Raw genomic sequence first — 14,324 nt, forward strand, 5'->3', positions numbered from 1 at the left:
CAATGCTGTGAAATGGCCCCAGTCAGCTGTGTGGATTGCTAAACTGGTAACACAATCCACAGCACCATTTTGGCTTGTGCCCAAGAAATATCCCCATGCACAGCTCAGAAATATGAACATTTGAGTGGCCATGCCCAACAAGTAGCCTTCCTACCCCAACAGGTCTTTGATCCTGAGATGCCACGTGATGACACTCAAGATAATCTGCCCCATTAGCTTCCCTGGAACTGAGGTTAAACTAACAGGCCTATAGTTTCCTGGGTCTACCTTCCAGCCCTTAAGGCCTTTACTGGGCCTAGCACCCAGAGTTTAGAGTCCTGTTTGGTAGTGAGACTTAGGCAACAGCTGCAACAAACAGCAAAGATTCAATGCTGGTTTTCCCTCAAAAGATCTCCAGCCTTCCCTATCCTTCTGTTTTCCTTAGCAGAGAAGAAAAAGACAAAACAGCCACTCAGAGTGCAGCTACATATCCATAGGGGGTAAAGCTCTGAAGTCCTTGATTTCCCTGGAGGAAACTTCTTTCATTGTCAATAGTTGGGAAGAGGAAGCTGGGGGTAAGGGCAGACCACTGAGGTCTGCTTTGATGCTGGCCTGCTTGTTTGCTTTCTGCTTCCTGGACCCCTACCCAGGAGGACGGACCCATCAGCTGTGGAATAAACACAACAGGATGGCCATCAGCAGCCTGCAGACAAGAAGACAGCAGATGTTGACAATGGGAGTGGGTGGCACCAGCATAAGGCAAACCAGGGAAAACCTGAAAGGATGAAACTGGAGAGTGAAGGAAGAGATAAAGAACTGTGGTAGGGTTGCAGGTGCTTGTGGTGAGGCTGTGACGGCCATTTGAAGGAGGAAGGCATAAGATGGAGACTAACAGGGGTTAGTCTAGCAGGGCCATGGAGTTGTCTGAAAACTACTAATTTTTAGTTCTGACACAGGCCAGGTTCACCTGTTCATAAGTGAGGATATTACATGCCAACAGGATATGGCCTTGCAAGCTTTCAGTCAGCACAAGGCTAGTGGGTGCTTAATAGCATGACTTCAAGGACATTCATGTCAATGTGGTGGGTACCATGTGGGCACCGGCCCACTTTGGCCGTGTTTCAGGCAAACCAGAAAACGTGACAATATGTTAGAATTTTTGAAAAGTGGCAGAGGACAGGCCAGTAGTCCCTGAAGTATTTTTCAGACCTTTGTATTTTTTTTTATTCCTTAACAGATTATATTTTATGGTATCTCATAGCTGAGAAAAGGGATTTTAACAGCATAACAAAGGTAATCACTCATTAACAGGTAAGAAAACATCTCCCAAATATGGATGTAATCAGGTTATTTACAGATCCACTGGGGTCTTAAAAATCTATTCTGACAAAAGAGAATGAAGATTAGTTCCAGATCTGGTCAACCCAGTCATTTGTACCTTTGTTGGTCAGCTGGCATAGCCAGTAGTTTAAGATAGGCACTAATATAATAAAGTGTAAGATGAAGTGTAAAGGCATCAAAAAAAAAGTTATACCCAAATGTTTCCTGCCAGCACTAATTTCCTAATCACAGTAATATGCTGTTATTGAGCACCCTTGGAAAGAGAGCACAGGTTACACCATGCTGAGTGCAGAGATGCTATAAGACACTTTTGAACATAGAACCTATTTATGTTGTAGAATCTTGCACATGTATACCTATAGACAGTAAAACTGGTCTCCTTGGCAATAAAAAAAAAAAAAAAAAAAATCATTCAATACATGCAGTTTGACAGGCAACATATAAAGTGGTCCTTTTTAGCATATGTTCTGGTAGACTGATGACATTCTGAGATGGTGCATATCTTTAGACTGTGTACTTTACAGATGAAGGGACAAAACATTCCTTTTTGATGTGGATGCTGGAATAAGCCCTGATGACAATAATACTTGTAGTCAGAGTTACACTGTCACCAGCCTGTGATCTCTTATTGAGAGAAGTAGAACAGCTGTTTGTTCTAGCAAGGCAGAAGGGCTGTTTGTTCCAGGCAGAAGGGCTGAAAGCTTTAAGCAAGAGCACAGTAATGGTCAGGGAAGCTTAAATGCCATCAAGGATGGCTGGGTGGTCATTTGATCTCATCTCTCATGTTTACACAGAAGAGAGGCCTATATGTTAGGCTTCCAAACCAATTATTCAAAATATACACAGGACAACAGACGAAGCCATGCACAAAGGTTCCTGCCAAACGCCTTTCGTGCTAAATACATTAGCATACACTGTTAGCACAGCTCGGGGTGGGGGGGATCTACGTACATCTACCATAGCAACTCTCAGTGAGAATGTGACTAAATTAATCTGCCAAGGACATCTTCTTTAGTGTTTAGTCTCTGTGAACTCCCAGGCTTGTAGAAGGGGTTTAATAGCACACAGATATTTCTGCTATGCAATTTATGTGGTACCTTGCCATTTGTATCAAATTTTCTTCAGCTTCTACAAGAGAACTTTTTTCTTACCCATCTTTTAAACAACCTTCTCACTATTGCTCTCTCAGGAATATGCACATGCAGACAAACAACACTTTTCAAGCCTCTTTTCAAGCCCTGTCTGCTATCAGAGATCCTGTCTTGACTGCAGGCAAAAGATATGATGAACACTGTGTCTTTGGAAAGGTTTCTCATCTTTAGAGTTGAAAAAGCTCAGTTTTGACTCCATCAGAAAGAGGGAATCTTTATGTATCTTTTGTCAGAAATTCATCAGAAGGTGTATTGTATATCTGGTAACTGAAATACAGAAATTAAGTGGCTGCATTACTCAAAACATTGCAAGACGACTTAACTGTAGTCATGAAATCATAGCTACCTCTGCAACATGAAAATAATTTTTTCTCAAAAGGTAAATGAGACAGAGAACACCAGAGGGCACTGTCTAATTTTGTTATAATATCTGGTTGCAAAGTCATGTCAAAACAGGAGTTATCTGTGGTATTCATTCTGTTTCCTTTTTTGGTTTCTCCAAGCTTCTTAGAGTGAGCTTGTCTACTTTTAGAGAGAAATAACATTAAATGGCTATTTTGCCCTGCATACAATTCAGCTTTGCAATAATTAATAATGTGTAGTATTAGGCATTAGGACAAGTCAGATCAGAACTGAAGGTCCAGGCTATTCATCACACTCCGCAGGCATCCGAAAAATGAATGTTCATGTTTACAGCTCACCATGAAATGATTAGATATAAACCTATTAGTAGGATAGTGGGGGTCGCAATGAGATTAGGAACATGATAAAAACACATTCTGGAGCTATGTGTTTATGACAATGTTTTTAGTAATGCCTTTTTGGCATGTTGATCAGGAATACAGGACTTATAATTAGTAAGAATTCTGGACACCACATGTAGATGCCTGATGGGAAACACTCACTGTGACTTCTATTGTTTAGATGAATTCATAGGGTAAAGTGATAGTCTGTAGGATGGGATGGCTGAAAAGAGATTCACCCATTAGGAAATCCACTTCCCTTTTGCAATTGGTCATAAGGTGATTTAGCACAATAACAAGAACAAAATGCATGTATCAGTCATATCTGTTGTCAGCAGTCTGTTTTGTACTTTATACAGCAACTGTAAGATCAGACTCTTAGATCCTTTGAACAGAAAAAAAAAAAAAGATACTGATAAAATTTTAACAGCTATGTCTTAGATGCATGTGACAGGCAAATTAGGTGCAACATAACCCCTCAGAGCTACTTGAAGTGCATTAAAATTAATTTATTAACCTCTAATCATGACCTTCTAAATCATATAATCATTTTTAAATACTTAAAAAAAATAAATTTCTACTATGGGGTCTTGAGGTGAACCAGACAGTATTTGCATTTACAAAATGAGTAATTGCATACACAGACAAGGTTTCTGGATTACAATTACTCAGTTTGTGTGGTCAGCTAGCATGAATGCATAGATCCAACCTGAGGCCACCAGACTGACGCCTCTAAATTCTGATGGAAAATTAGAAATGCAAAGAAGTTTAAATAAGGACCAATGCAGATCACCCTATAGAATTCAAACCAACCCAAACTGGAAAACAGATGGTGGGAAAAGATAAAACTTATTATTTTTCTTTTAAATAAGCATTTCACAACAAAACAAAGCACAAGCCCCAGAACTCTTTTTGGGGTTGGGCAAAGCTGAAATAGCTGAAATAGAAGCTACAGAACAGCAGTGAGAAAAGTATTTTTTTTAATTATTTTTTTATATATTTTTTTCCAGAATAACAGAATTGAACAGACTGTTTCCAGGCTCACACTGTTAAAAAAAAATCACACTGAGCCTCCTCAGTTGCATTTTACAGGAGAAGGACCATTGTGTTTGTTGCTTTTCTGACTTCAGCTTCAGAAGTTTTAGTGTGCCTCAGTGTGTGTCAACACACTGCACTGAAATTTACTTGTTACCACGTACCCTGGTTGTGTGAATGCTATATTTCAACTGTGTCATTAAAATGGCACACATGCCCAGATTAACCATCTGGACTCTAGTGTTGTTTAAAATCTGTCCACGGAAGTCTGTCTGTCTACATACATGTATTTTATTAACCTCTAAACATTAATGCTGTGGGCACCTTCAATAGCTTCCCTTAGCCTATATAGTGAATTGTTTGAAAAGGTGTTATATTTTCTGTCCACAGAAATGTTAAGGAGGCCTTGCAGTTATATTATCTCATCTTAGCATTATTCAGCTGCAGAAAATCCCCTTTTCCATGATAGAGTTGGAACCAAATTTACCACTTTCCAATTAACTACCTCTGTTAGTTTTCATGTGGTCTGTTGCTTTTACCTGTGCTATTTTTTTTTGTTGTTGTTTTTTTTTTGGTTGGTTGTTTTTTTTTTGTTGTTGTTGTTGTTGTTTTGTTTTGTTTTGTTTTGTTTTTGCATGTAGAGCCAAATGGTTAACCAAAGCTCAAGATTATACAGGTATAGAAAAAAAATATATAATCATGTTTATGTACAAACAAGTTATACATAACCATATTTCCCTAAACACAGTAAAAATGAAAATCAGATAGCTCATTTTCTCAAAGTATGTAAGAAGTTGCATAATACCAAATGTTATAACAGAACCCCTATGCTGAAAATAGTCTTCCTCTCTGCTTTCTCGGCAGTGATATTTATTTCACTTCATAGAAAAAACATGACACAACAGGTTTCCTGCACAGCAGATTAGGCTCATATTCTAGAAATAAGAGCCTGAAAACAAATCCCTACCTCTTAAACAGTTTGTTGCCCTCCACAGTACTATTAAAGACAGGTCTTTCCATGTTAGATAAAATTCACCCATGTTCTGAAAGACTATACTTAACAAAAATTCATGCCTTGCATTAGAGATTTAAAAATGTAAGAGATGCCTAGGCCTCATATTGGCTCTTTTCACAGAAGGCAAATTTTATCCAATATGGGATTTTTTACTGTAAGGTCTAGTTTCGATAATTGATCTTTCAGATTGATTTAAAGTTCCTGCTCTACTTCAGTTATTAATCACTCTCAGATTTATATTATTGCTTCAGACACTAGAAAGCAAGTGAAATAATTCTTTAGGCAATGACAACATTGTATATCTGTTTAAACTTTGGGGAACACTGTACCATCACTGTCAGTGTGTCCTTTTTCTGTTTCCAATCTGGAATCAAGTACCATGAGATATGGGATTGCAAAGTAGGTCAGGAGCTCACTTCTGCCTTGAGAGATGTTTATTATTATTAATAATAGCAGTAATAATAATAATAATAATAACAACAACAACATTGTGAAAGAGTAGTTTCTATGGCCACATCTGGATTTTCATTTCTTTTGAAGCTGAGTTTCAGTAGGTAGAGTAATATACAATATGCTTATTCCATCTTAGCCAAGTCAAGCACTTTAAAAAACTAAAGAACACACCTTCTTCCTATGCTGCTAATTACATATATTTCTGTTTTCACAACTGCAATCAAGCTTAAAAAAAAAAAAAAAAAAAAAAAAAAAGTGTAATCTTCTCTCTGCTATATATAATAACCAACATAACCAACATATGACTTTACTGGTATTGATGGTGATACCTAGTATATTAGAGATAAGAATTGTTTCCAGATATGATAACAAAAGTCTTCTCTGAAGGTAAGGTAATGAATTGATATTTACACAGGGAAAATCAGAGACAGAAATAGAATATTGAAAGAAATCTAATTTCCATGCAACGATCTTACTTTCATACATGCTTTTTTGTTTTGGTCCCATATCTTAATATAAGTAAAACTTTTTTTAAAGCTTTTTTTTTTTTTTTTTCCCATGTGACAACATTGTTATGGTTTTTATTTCAATTATCAGTCATTTCCTGTTTATTGTATGGACATAAGAAATCATAAAAGATTAAGAATCTGAGCAAAAATGCTTTCAAAATACTTAGGAGATGTGCAAGCTTTTTGAAGTACTGGGAGGTTCAGATAAGGTGTTAAGAAATCTCTTGTTCTGTCCAGTTCCACTTCAGTGCCAACAACTGAAGAAGACCAGAATCTGTTGTTCTTCCTGCTTCTTCCATTTATATATCATGCATCATGTAAAACTTTTTTTTTTTTTTTTTTCCATAAGAAGTAGTCTCCAATCATTCTTGCAGTTATTAAACAGCAGCCAAATTTTGGCCTGAACTTCTCTGTGTCTGTATTATACACATTTATCAAGCCATGACCTCTTCTGATTGTCCAGATGAAGTTATCAAAAGCTTAATTAAATATGTTTCTATGAAACATAAAATTGATTTGAAGACCTTATACTTCTTTTCAAGACCCAAGTTCAGACTTCTGCTATTTTTATCTTGTATTGACTGAAACCTTATCTATTGCTACATGTTTTATATTAGCATACCAAGTAAAATCCCAGCATCCTTCACTTCAGACATTGTGTTATTTGTGCCCTAGGAAACAAGTTCTGGAAGCAAAATAAAGGAGGAAATTGACTTATTTTGTCTGGAAATGTATGCTAAATCCAGTCACATCTCCTACTGAAATCAAAAGATAGCTTTTGGTGCATCTCTACATGAAAAAAATATTTATTATCAGATTTTTTTTTATTGTTATCCATGTAACATGATTATCCCAACCATTAAAATCATGAGAACATAATCTGGAACATGGAGAAGAGGCATGATCCAAAGCTATGCCTGTCTCATGTGACCTATATGGCTGTGGTCTCATCATAGAATCACAGAATCACAGAATTTCTATGTTGGAAGAGGCCTCTAGATCATCGAGTCCAACCTCTGACCTAACACTAACAAGTCCTCCACTAAACCACATCCCTAAGCTCTACATCTAAACGTCTTTTAAAGACCTCCAGGGATGGTGACTCAACTGCTTCCCTGGGCATCCCATCCCAATGCCTAACAGCCCTTTCAGTAAAGAAGTTCTTCCTAACATCCTACCTGAAATTCCCCTGGAACAACTTTAGCCCATTCCCCCTCATCCTGTCACCAGGCACGTGGGAGAACAGACCAACCCCCACCTCGCTACAGCCTCCTTTAAGGTACTTGTAGAGAGCAATAAGGTTGCCCCTGAGCCTCCTCTTCTCCAGGCTGAACAAACCCAGCTTCCTCAGCTGCTCCTCGTAAGACTTGTTCTCCAGACTCCACACCAGCTTGGTCGCCCTTCTCTGGACTCGTTCAAGCACCTCGATGTCCTTCTTGTAGAGAGGGGCCCAAAACTGAACACAGTACTCAAGGTGCGGCCTCAACAGAGCTGAGTACAGGGGGACGATCACTTCCCTAGACCTGCTGGCCACACTGCTTCTTATACAAGCCAGGATGCTGTTGGCCTTCTTGGCCACCTGAGCACACTGCTGGCTCATATTCAGCTGACTATCAACCATCACTCCCAGGTCCTTCTCTGCCAGGTAGATTTCCAACCACTCCTCTCCCAGCCTATAGCTCTGCCTGGGGTTGTTGCACCCCAGGTGTAGGACCTGGCACTTGGCCTTGTTGAACTGCATACAGTTGGCCTCAGTCCAACACTGCCAGGTGGGGATCATTTGACCTTTGCTATAAAGGAAGCATGAGGAGTATGGGAAGACTTGCCACTCTAGGGGAGTATGAGGTTCAGGTTACTTAGGGTGCTTTTCTACTGTCCTCGTGAAATGGAATCAGTGTTCCTAAGTAGGCTGCTTTTTCATCGTGTTTTCTACAATCTCTGTGAAATAGTTTGGGACACTCTATGAGCTAGTAACATCGGTGGTGACTACTCAGAATGGGAAAACCCTGGTGGTGCTACTTCCCCATGAAGTTGTTTGGTAGTAAGTAAAATTCAGAAGCTGGCAGGTAAGTGCTCCTGGGTTAAAAATTTGATATGGGTTGGGGAGCTTGAGAATTTTTTTGACTGTGTCTGTAACAGGGCCCCGAGTCCTCCAATATATTGATGTTATCAAAACTAGCATCCGCTACTAAGACTAAAGAACAATATCACAGATTATCTTCACTTAATCAAATCTGCTTTCCACAGGTAGCAATCGTTTATGGCACCAATTTGGTCAGCTAGATGTACAGAACAGGGAAAACCTTAAAACATCTAAGATATTGCTTATCTTCTCAAAATGATGTTGTGATGTGATTAACTCCTGTCCCTCAGGAGACATACAGTATAGTATAATTGTCATGCTCGTGCACTCTGGCTTGTCAAAGATATAATCACTTCGTTTTCTTTTCTGAGGGTATGAAAACACAGCTTCATATAAAAGCCTACCTCCTGAAAGTGAGATATAAAAATGAGGTGAATTTAGCAAAGCATAAAGAAGCTAGATAATGCTTGTCAGTTCTTGTAAAAAAATCAGTTCTTATTCTTGAATGTTTACTTTGAAAAGTAAGTATGTGCAGAAAGTTGCATGTTAATTGTTTGATTCTGCAAAGCTATCATATCTGTGCCTGAATTAAGTCCTAGTTACAAAGGTATGCCTCTGCACTAAGTGGGCAAAGACAGCGTAGAAGAGAATAAAGGGGATTTGTCTGACTTTATTTTTTACATATTTTTTTGTCTGTAACTGTGGACCTTGTTTTTTTATTACTTTTTTCCATTTCCAGCTTGGATTTCTTGAATGCTTCTCACGTTCAGCTATGGGGGATAAACAAAACACAGCTACTGAAAAGCATATTTGCACTAAGATTTAGGATTTGTCTCTCCTGTCTTAAGTTGAGGTTCATAACCAACTATTTTAGGTTTAATGCCTTTAGGTTCTCATCCTCAGGCATATATCTTAGGAGTGCATGGCATAGATCTGATGCATGCCACTGTACCAGGGCCTTATTTCTCTCTGATAAATATAGACTCTAAAAGACTCTGTAGATATTTAAAATTAAGTTGCCATTTACAAAGATGGGTTTATATTGACTTGATTGCATTTAAGACTATGGCTGGTCCACTTGCAACTACCTACCAGTGGACATCTAGATTTAGATAGTTTTGTTTTTGTTTTTTTTTTTTTTGTAATTTCAAGGACAAATGGATGGGTAACTAGATTTTAGTATCTAGGCAGTACTATTCCACATACCTACAGGCATCTTTGGAAAATAGGGTCTTTGAAAGATTCTGTCATGTGATCACAGAGAAACTGGTCCCCAGCCCGCATCCCAAGCAAGCTGGTGAGACTGACTGACCTGCAGTTTCCCAGATCCGTCAGAATATTTTCCTCAACGCATTGTAGGAACAGTGTGAACTGCTCGTGCCTGTTCGAATTGCTTACCCAGCACATGTCTCGGTAATTGAAGTCCCCCATGTGGACCAGTGCTTGTGATTGTGAGGCTACTAGCAGCTGCTCGTAGAAGGCCTCGTCGACTTCCTCCTCCTGATCTGGAGACCTGTAGTAGATCCCCACCACCATGTCTCCTGTACAAGCCCACCCTTTTTTTTTTTTTTTACTCACAAGCTCTCCACCTGTCCATCACTCTCCCCCAGCTGGAGCTGGGTACACTCTAATTGCTCCCTCACATAAGGGCAACCCCACCCCCTCACTTCCCCAGCCTGTCTCTCCTAAAGAGGACGTAGCCCTACATGATTGTGTTCCAGTCATGTGAGCTGTCCCACCACATCTCAGTGATCGCAATGAGATTGTGGCCCCGTGTCCGAACGCAGACCTTGAGCTCATCCTGTTTATTTCCCACGCTCCGTGCACAGGCACTTTAGGGAAGCAACAGGTACAGTTACCCCGGGGGGATGCAAGAAGAGGATACTGGATGGGGGACTGGGAACGCTACCTTCTCTGAGGAGCCCTCAGACAAACATATGGGAGAGCTCAGAAGTTTTTCCCTGTCTTCAACAGTGACAGTGGTGTGAAATGTGTTCATCTGATCCGTGGCAATATGGAACAATGCTAGGGCTGCATGGTATGATGAATGTGACCTGTCCTACAGACCCTTCTATAAGCACAAGTCTAAGAAAAACAGAGTGGTTAATGTACATGTGTGTAGTTCTTGTACCTTGCAAAGGAATGTTTTAGCAATTCGTGTCAATAGAGAGCTTGAAGGGAAATGTATTTGTAGGCTTTTACTTGAAGTCTCTGATATCTGGGGGGGTTCAGAATAGCTGCTAACTATTATGACTATTGCATGGAACACTATGCAAGTCTCTGGTATCTGGCCAGGAGACTAAGGAGACGGGGAAAGCTGAAGAACGACTAAAAGACAAAGCTTGCAGGGGATGCTGCACAAGTCTCTTACAGCCAAGCTGGACAAAGGAGAAGGACCAGAGGGAGGAAGACTATGAGCCTTCAGCATGAGAGACCCCCAGAGGGACCACCGGAGACTGTTACGCATGCTCCAGTAGAAGGGTTTGGATTCCGGAAACTATTTATAATAACCCTGTGTTTTTTTTTTTTTTTTAGAAGCAGTAATGAATATGTGTTAGCCTAGGAGCATAAAAATCAGCTGCTTGATGTAACTGGTGTGCGTCTTGGTGGAGCAGAGATTCCCAGCGCACCCAGCACTGTTTGCTTACCTCTATTCCTTTAATAAATTGTAAACTTTGATTATAGTCCTCTTTTGAAGACTGAGCCATTTATAACAGTAGTGAGGACTTCCCCCAGCCCTTCTCTGTCACCTTTAGCTCCCCTCCCTTCCCCCATCAAACCTAGTTTAAAGCCCTGGTAATCAGCCCAGAGAGCTTGCTCCCCAGCACACTTGTGCCCCACTTGCCCCGTCCTGGTGCTGAGGCTCCAAGAGCTGAGGCTCTTGTCTGTTACGTGAACAGCCAGGGAGACTCGGCCTCCCTTCTCTGAGTTCGGTGCTGCCTAGCCTTAACATTTTCAGTACTCAGTAGCATCCCCCAGGCTCTTGTATTTTGAGAGGGATTGCACTCCCCTGACATCATACAGGAATCCCAGTTTTCTGTCTCAAGGGTGAATGGTGTAAGGCACTTCCGAATCATTGCAGGTTGTCGTTGTTGTCCATTGCCGTGTAAATTAAGGTCATGCAAGTACCTTCTACTGTTTCTTCTTCCCTTTCATTTGTTGTTTGGTTTCTACCAAATATTAACATATTTGGTGAAATGCCTTAAAACAACATTACTTTTTAATTAACAGCTTTTTTTTTTCTCTCTAGGTCTGCCAGTAGCTGACAGAGTAGAAAGGTGTGCTTCTCTCTCTTTTTGTATAGAGTTAGAGGCAAGCCTGATATCCAGCCAAGATGGACAAAGGAGAAGGACAAGGACAAAACCTGGGAGGAAGACTATGAGCCTTCAGCACGAGAGACCCCCAGAGGGACCACCGGGGACTGATATGCATGTGCCAGTGGGAGGGTTTGGAATCTGGGAACTAATTATAATAACACTGCCTTTTCTAGAAGTAGTAATGAGCATGTATTAGCCTAGGAGCAGAAAAAGCTGCTGCCTGATGTAACGTGTGTGCGTGTTGGAGGAGCCCAGACTCCCCCCGCACCCAGCGGTCTTTACTTGCCTTTTATTAACCCCATAAATAAATCTCATAAAGCTAAGTTGACTCGGAATTTATAACAGTATGATGAAAAGTGTTGCACTCCAAGTTGGGAGGGGGAGAGGAAAATGCTCATGTATACGTGAGAATTGTACTCAGAAAGCTGATTACACCTTTGCATACACCTTTTAAGGGAAAACTTTAAACCCGAGAAGCAACAGGCAGTTTTCTACATTTCTTGATATGATAACATGATATATGATATAGGTATGATATCAAAGGATGATATCATACCTGTAGTCTGCTGCAGGCTGAAAAGTAGCCTGTGCCTCAGGTACTGTTTTATGCCTTTGCTTTTGCTACTACATCCCTGTAAGCCTTCAAAAGAGAAATGAAATCATCCTACCAGAAGAAACACCGTCCAGAAGACACTTGAGTTTTTAGGGCCTGAATTCTCACTGAAACCAAAGGCAGGGATCTTACTGACCTGAAGAAAGAGGCTTTAATCTCTCCTGGCTTGTTTACTCCTGAAGGAGCATGAAAGAGATGCGTGTCCTTGTATGTGAAGAGGAGGTGAAGGAACAGCTAGTGCAAGGAACACGCAAATCTGTTGTGCCAGACTAATAGGTGGCTGGCTCTGAGCTGGGAGACTGCAACAGAAACACAGAATTTCTAGGTTGGAAGAGACCTCCAAGATCATCGAGTCCAACCTCTGACCTAACACTAACCAGTCCTCCACTAAACCATATCACTGAGCTCTACATCTAAATGTCTTTTAAAGACACCCAGGGATGGTGACTCCACCACTTCCCTGAGCAGCCTGTTCCAATGTCTAACAACCCTTTCGGTAAAGAAGTTCTTCCTAACATCCAACCTAAAACTCCCCTGGGGCAACTTTAGCCCATTCCCCCTCATCCTGTCAACAGGCATGTGGGAGAACAGACCAACCCTCACCTCGCTACAGCCTCCTTTAAGGTACTTGTAGAGAGCAATAAGGTCGCCCCGAGCCTCCTCTTCTCCAGGAGGAACAAGCGGCTCCCTCAGCTGCTCTTCGTGGGACTTGTTCTCCAGAGCCCTCACCAGCTTCATTGCCCTTCTCTGGACTCACTCAAGCACCTCGATGTCCCTCTTGTAGAGAGGGGCCCAAAACTGAACACAGTACTCAAGGTGCGACCTCACCAGAGACGAGTACAGGGGGACAATCACTTCCCTAGCCCTGCTGGCCACACTGCTTCTTATACAAGCCAGGATGCTGTTGGCTTTCTCGGCCACCTGAGCACACTGCTGGCTCATATTCAGCCCACTATCAACCAATACTCCCAGGTCCTTCTCTGCCAGGTAGATTTCCAACCACTCCTCTCCCAGCCTATAGCTCTGCCTGGGGTTGTTGCACCCCAGGTGTAGGACCTGGCACTTGGCCTTGTTGAACTGCATACAGTTGGCCTCAGCCCATTGTTCCAGCTTATCCAGATCCTCCTGCAGAGCCTTCCTACCCTCGAGCAGATCAACACACACACCTAACTTGGTGTCATCTGTGAACTTACTGAGGGTGCACTCAATGCCCTCGTCCAGATCATCGATGAAGATATTAAAGAGGACCAGCCCCAGCACCAAGCCCTGGGGAACACCACTAGTGATTGGCCTCCAGCTGGATTTGACTCTATTCACCACGACTCTTTGGGCCCGGCTATCCAGCCAGTTTTTAACCCAACGAAGCGTACGCCAGTCCAAGCCAAGAACAGCCAGTTTCTTGAGGAGAATGCTGTGGGAAACGGTGTCAAAAGCCTTGCTGAAGTCAAGGTAGACCACATCCACAGCCTTTCCCTCGTCCACCCAGCACGTCACTTTGTCATAGAAGGAGATCAGGTTTGTCAAGCAGGACCTGCCTTTCCTAAACCCATGCTGACTGGGCCTCATCGCCTGCTTGCTCTGCAAGTGCCACGTGATGACACACAAGATAATCTTCTCCATGAGCTTCCCTGGCACTGAGGTCAAACTGACAAGTCTTCGGTTCCCCGGGTCTATCCTCCGGCCCTTCTTGTAGATGGGCGTCATGTTTGCTAGCCGCCAGTCAATTGGGACCTCCCAATACATTGTTTGAGATACATCATAATACTTTCTAATCTTTAAAGCATTAATCTAATTTTATAATCTTAATGCATTAATCCTCAAATGTATCCATACATGTGAGGGGAATATAGCAAGCTTAGGGATATGGTTTAGTGGGGACTGTTAGTGTTAGGTCAGAGGTTGGATTCGATGATCTTGAGGTCTCTTCCAACCTAGAAATTCTGTGATTCTGTGATTCTATTCATGGCCAGGAGGTTAAAGCCATGGAATGACTTTCCTGCAGCTGCAGCAAATGTTTGGGACAAACGAGGGACCAAAAGACAGATTTCTCTATATATTTCTGGTTAATCTGCCTACCTGCAAATC

At 41.4% G+C, this 14,324-nt stretch overlaps 1 long non-coding RNA gene across 1 annotated transcript; it reads left to right on the top strand.

Moving 5' to 3' along the window:
- Positions 1 to 8,006: 8,006 nt before the first annotated feature.
- On the top strand, positions 8,007 to 12,065 carry LOC137853972 (uncharacterized). Its single transcript, XR_011094851.1, has 3 exons — positions 8,007 to 8,292; positions 10,031 to 10,158; positions 11,560 to 12,065. It is a non-coding gene; the product is annotated as an uncharacterized lncRNA (long non-coding RNA).
- The last annotated feature ends 2,259 nt before the right edge of the window (positions 12,066 to 14,324 follow it).

Source organism: Anas acuta, chromosome 3 (genome assembly GCF_963932015.1).
Source record: "Anas acuta chromosome 3, bAnaAcu1.1, whole genome shotgun sequence".
In the NCBI taxonomy this organism is placed as follows: domain Eukaryota; kingdom Metazoa; phylum Chordata; class Aves; order Anseriformes; family Anatidae; genus Anas; species Anas acuta.